The sequence below is a fragment of the Stegodyphus dumicola genome, chromosome 8, assembly GCF_044657685.1.
Source record: "Stegodyphus dumicola isolate Sdum_Otavi_A_Nest chromosome 8, ASM4465768v1".
NCBI lineage: Eukaryota > Metazoa > Arthropoda > Arachnida > Araneae > Eresidae > Stegodyphus > Stegodyphus dumicola.
The window spans coordinates 126,951,245-126,957,244 of NC_140775.1; positions in this window are offsets into that span (position 1 = coordinate 126,951,245).

Genomic DNA, 6,000 nt, shown 5'->3' on the forward strand with positions numbered 1-6,000 from the left:
TTTTGAAGGAGTGCGTCCTGAGGAAGGACAGGTCCGAGGGTCTTCCACGCTTTCCCTCTTCAACCAACCTCTCAAAAGGCCTTTCTGCTCGCCGCAAATTTAGAGTGCTCTCATGCTGCACAGACACTATACATTTACAAACATCCATGCCTTCTCCGCAATTCGAACAAGGGCTCTTCGATACGGCAGTCAGCTTCACTAACCACTATCCCGGTTAGGTGACTTATTAATCTATTATACACTTTAATCGACTTAACTAGTTAATTCATGAAATACCTAGTTATTATATGAAATAACTGAATTAAATGCTTTTATGATAACATATTGTTGCGTGCGTACGGGTTTGTTATGAAATGAATGCACAAGTCCGATGAAAAATGAACAAAAATTTATTATTATCACAACAAAAATGCTTAAATTTTCTCAAATTATCATGCAGAATTACAATATCTCACAGTAGTTATCTTTTAACTACTCAAATATCCAATAGAACGTAATTCAAAACAGCTAAAGAACGCTAATCCGCGAATTCGCTACAATCAACAAGAGCAGTTTTCTAAGCAACTACTACAAACTGAGATGTTTTCCTCCTTTTATAAGATTTTAAAATCACTCTCTAGAATTTTCCAGTACTTTCTCGAAATCAAAAAGAGATATTTATTTATTTAATGCACGCGCTCTTGTATTTTCAATTTTCCGGCTTAGCTTTCTTTTAATATTCGTCACGCGCTGCACTGCGCGAGAAATAAAACCATTTAATTTATAATTGAAGTAACATTAGGTTTTTAAATACCAAATTCGTAACACTGCCCTCTTCTCAAGGACTGCACGTCCCGGGCAGTACAATCCCTGTACAGGAAGCTAAACTTACAACTGTGGCATAAATGCATTAATAAGCATTACAATATAATAATAAACAATATGAACAATAAATGCAATATATAAAACAAATCAAATGCTATCAAATACAAATCAAATACACATTTAAAAACAAAATGGACCATGGTCTTATACTATTTACAATTATTTACATTACGTACTATGGCCATAGTAATGAGTTAACCTGTCGTAAGAGTTCGAAGACTCACGGATCCGAACCACGATGTCATTCGTGTTCAGCACTGTATATGGACCATCCGAAGGTGACTGTAATTTAGGACTCAGTCCTTTTCGTTGAATTGGGTTCCACAACCACACCTTGTCTCCTTTGTTGGATCTCTGTCCAGTAGCTCTTGTGTCGCATCTGGTCTTCATTTTCTCCGTCGCCAAGTTGACTCGCTTTCGTGCAGAACGGTGCATCCCCTCAAACCGGGCCTGGGCATCTTGGATGTGTTCCTCAGGTGATGAAGGCGCATCCGTAGAGCGACTAAACAGGCGGTCACAAGGCAGACGAAGGTCTCGACCGAAGAGCTTCTGGGCTGGAGAATAGCTGGTAGTCTTGAGTTTCTTTTCGACCCTGGTATGATTTCGGCAGCTTCCCGAGCTCGATCTTTCGGACAAGGCGTTGACATTTCCAGGCGAGGATCCCTTTTGAGGATGGATAGTCATGCCATCAGATGCTGAAAGCAGCTTATTGTTTTTGAAATCTAAGGAAAAATTGTATTTCCTTAAAAAGTCCAATCCGAGTATGCATGGATCTGTAATATCCGCCACATATGCCGTGTGATGGTAGGCGGCACTTCCAAACGTGATGTTTACGTTTAACTTCCCAGTTATGTCGATCTTGTCACCAGACGCAGTCTGAAGGGTAACACAGGATGGCGTCCAAATAAGTTTATCTTTAAACTGTTCAGCTAAATCTTTCCTAATGATGGTAACATTAGCTCCTGTGTCAATGATCATATTGCAAGGAACTCCATCGATATTCCCATTGATGGACAGTCCATTATTGTTGCCACTCACTATAGAGATCTTAAGCGCTTTAAAACAGGGTTTTTCATTATCTGGCAACCTCCGTTCCTTGATATGGTCATTAATTTGTTTCCTGCGTCGTTGCTCAGAAATTGTCTCAATTTTCGTACCCTGGGGTGTTCTGCAATTCTTTGGTACGTGGCCTTCATCTCCACAGTTCCAGCACTTTGGTTTCTTGTCAGTCCTTTTCCTTCCCGTGGCATTTAATTGTCTGTTTAAATCGTATGCCTTTTTTTCCGTGCTCTGGGGAGTTCTGCAATGCCGTCGTAGGTGACCTTCAGAACCACATTTCCAACATCTTACAGCCACTTTGTTCTCACTGCTACTCCGTATCAAAGCATCGACTTGTCTGGATAAATCATCTAAACGAGCCATCAATTGGTCCCCTGGGTCGTGGACTCGCACAGCTCTGACTGGGTAGCGATCTCTAAGAGTTGCATGCTGGGCTGCCTCCAATTTCACGGCGTACAACAGAGCACTTTTTACATCCTTTACATCTGCCATTCGTAGAGCCTTCTGTATTTCGGGATCCCGGATGCCATCGATGAAATATTGCAGGGACAGGATTTCCCTTGTTTCTGTCGGGCACTCCGAAAAGGCGTGATGTGACAGCCTTTCAACATCCGTGGCGAGCTCCTGAAGTGATTCGGTGGGCTTCTGTTGACGGGATTTTAATTGAAGCCTGCTGTAGTCTTTTAAACATTTCTCGCCATAGCGCAGCTCCAATGCGCCGGATAAAGCTTCGAAGTCAAGTCTTTTGTTTTCGGGAAGAGTCTGAAGGATATCCGCTGCGTCGGCTCTTAGAGAAGCGGCGAGATGACAGGCCTTAGCTTGGGAATCCCATCCATTCGCATCCGCCACGATAGAAAATTGTGTCTTATACACCTGCCAGGAGGTTTTCCCATCATATGTGGATAGCTTCAGAGGTGGACGAGCAGGCATTGGTAAGAATTTAAAATCATCACTCCTGCTCCCTGCCGACGATACGAATTTCTTTAAAGTATCCATTTCTTTGGCAACTGCAGAAACTCTCTCATCAATTTGTTGTTCGATTTGGCGTTGGACGGCACAAACTCTCCCTTCAATTCGTTCCTCCACAGCAGAAACTCTCCCTTCTATATGTTCTTTTACAGAAGAAACTCTTTCTTCTATTTCTTCTTTCACCGAAGAAACTCTTTCTTCAATATGATCTTTTACGGAAGAAACTTTTTCTTCAATATGTTCAACTTTATTTTCAACTGCGTCAATTCTGCCTTCCATAGCTTCAAATTTATTTTCTATTATGCAAGAAATTTCTCTTTTCATTTCTTCTTGACCAGCTTGAACGGCTTTCATTTCGTCCTTAACGGATTCTTGGCCGAATTTTATTTCTTCCTTAACGGATTCCTGGCCCAATTTCATTTCTTCCTTAACGGATTCCTGGCCCAATTTCATTTCCTCTTTAATTTCTTCTTTAAAAGATGTTTGGCCAGCTTCCATCTTTTCTTGTACAGCTTTTATATCTTCCTTAACGGAGTTGACGGCTCCTTCCATCTTTTCTTGGAAAGCAGCAAATGCAGTCATCATTTGCCTGAATTGTTCTTCCATCGCTCTTGTTATTGGCATTCAAATCCCACTTCTGACACCAAAAATTGTTGCGTGCGTACGGGTTCGTTATGAAATGAATGCACAAGTCCGATGAAAAATGAACAAAAATTTATTATTATCACAACAAAAATGCTTAAATTTTCTCAAATTATCATGCAGAATTACAATATCTCGCAGTAGTTATCTTTTAACTACTCAAATATCCAATAGAACGTAATTCAAAACAGCTAAAGAACGCTAATCCGCGAATTCGCTACAATCAACAAGAGCAGTTTTCTAAGCAACAACAAACTAAGCAACTACTACAAACTGAGATGTTTTCCTCCTTTTATAAGATTTTAAAATCACGCGCTAGAATTTTCCAGTACTTTCTCGAAATCAAAAAGAGATATTTATTTATTTAATGCACGCGCTCTTGTATTTTCAATTTTCCGGCTTAGCTTTCTTTTAATATTCGTCACACGCTGCACTGCGCGAGAAATAAAACCATTTAATTTATAATTGAAGTAACATTAGGTTTTTAAATACCAAATTCGTAACAATATATTGCATCACTAACGACGTCAACTGATAATTCAGAATTCATGATGCGAAACTTAGCTGAAAATATTTTAGTCATATTTCATTCTTTAAAAATTTTCCCATTTATGGTGGAATATTTTCACTTACGAAGCATTTTCCGTGTCAATTCTTAATGATCGATGGAACAAATCCCAACAAGTACATTTCGTAGCACTGACCTCATTTTTATACAAAGCGAATCAAATACGAATGTGTCGCTTTGTAGAGTCACTAGGGTTTTATGAAGCAAGAGACATGAAAAAGGGCAATGCTCTCGCCGGGACTCGAACCTGGACCTCTCGAATACCCGCCGAGTGTGCTGCCGCTTTACACCACGAAGGCATGCAGAATGAAGGGAGAAAATACAAGCAATTTTTAGTATATGTACTGGGTATTACGTAAATATTTGATTAAAGATACAATTTACAACTAAGTGCGTGTGAGCTCATGAATCAAAAGTATTAAATAATACATGTTGATTCTTATAAATTATAAGTAGAAGAGGATGTTTAAAAAAATTAATCAAATTTCGAGTTATTCTGAAAATGTTTTTTGCAACGATATACTGGGTGGTTCAAAACTATATGTCAAAAATGTAAAGGCGGGTAGAGTAGGCCTAAATAAGCAGATTTCTTATAGGAATGTGTGTGCGGTAATGCCGCGTTGAGCCAGTAAAGAGCACTGATGAGTGCGGCGTATAAAAGCTAGCGCGGCTAGTGTCTTGAGCATCGTTGCATCAATGCGGAGCTTACCGACGTACATTTCATGTATGGAGCTGCACAAGGAGATGAATTAGCTACTCAAGGGATGTACAGGGAGCGATTCTCGGAGAGGAATCAGACGGATAGTAGAACATTCGAGAGTTAAGCACGGGTGGATCGTCTTATGCGTCCAGGCGTTATACTGACATTTGAAGATATCTCAGAATTCCTGCAGTGGAAGAAGGAATATTAAACACACTAGTGGATGATCCTTCGTCAAGCTTCAGAGCTGTAGGAAGTGCGCTTGGAACTGTTTTGAGGACTTTACATGAAGACGGAATACATCCGTATCATTTACAGAAAGTGCAAGCAATGACTCCTGACGATTATCTTCCACGTCTCAACTTTGCTCGTTGGTACCTATAGCAGTCTGTAGGCAATCAAATTTTCCCTGCTGCAGATGTTTTATTCACTTATGAGGCTACCTTTACGCGGTCGGGTACGTTTAACATTCATCATTCTCACCTGTGCGCTCATAACAACTCACATGGCACAATAACACACGTCTACCAAGAAAAGTTTTCCGTTAATGTTTGGGCAGGCATTGCCCTCGATAATTTAATGTAACCGTTCATTCTACCGAGTCATTTAACTGGCCATATGTACAGCATCTTCCCACAGGTCGTCTTACCTGAACTTTTCGTCGATGTTCCTCCAGCTGTTGGCGGACGAATGTGGTTCCAGCACGATGGAACCCCAGCTTACTTTCACCAGAACATCAGGAATCACCTAGACGTGTCTACGACCGGAACTGGATAGGACGGGACCACTTCCCTGGCCACCGCGTTCTCCTGATTTAACCTGCTTAGATTTCCTCTTTTGGGATCATATTAAAAACCTCGTGTACGAGAGTCCGGTCACATCTGCAGAAAATCTTGTTGCCCTTTTGTCTGTTGCTGCTGGACATGCGCTCTACATGCCCGACGTCTTTTCTAATGTACGCCAATCCGTGCGCCGCCCCTGGTTAATCTTGTGTCGCTGTTTGTGGCCGCTCTTTCGAGCACTTATTGTAAACTGTTAGTAATTTTTTATTTATTTTGCCTTTACTTATCTTTTCAGTTTCCTGTGATTCGTATTGCTTTAAGTGCTTGCGCTTTAATGCGGCATCTCTCTTCGCATTTCCATAACACACATTTCTATACGAAATCTGCTTATTGAGGTTCCCTCTACCTGCCTATAC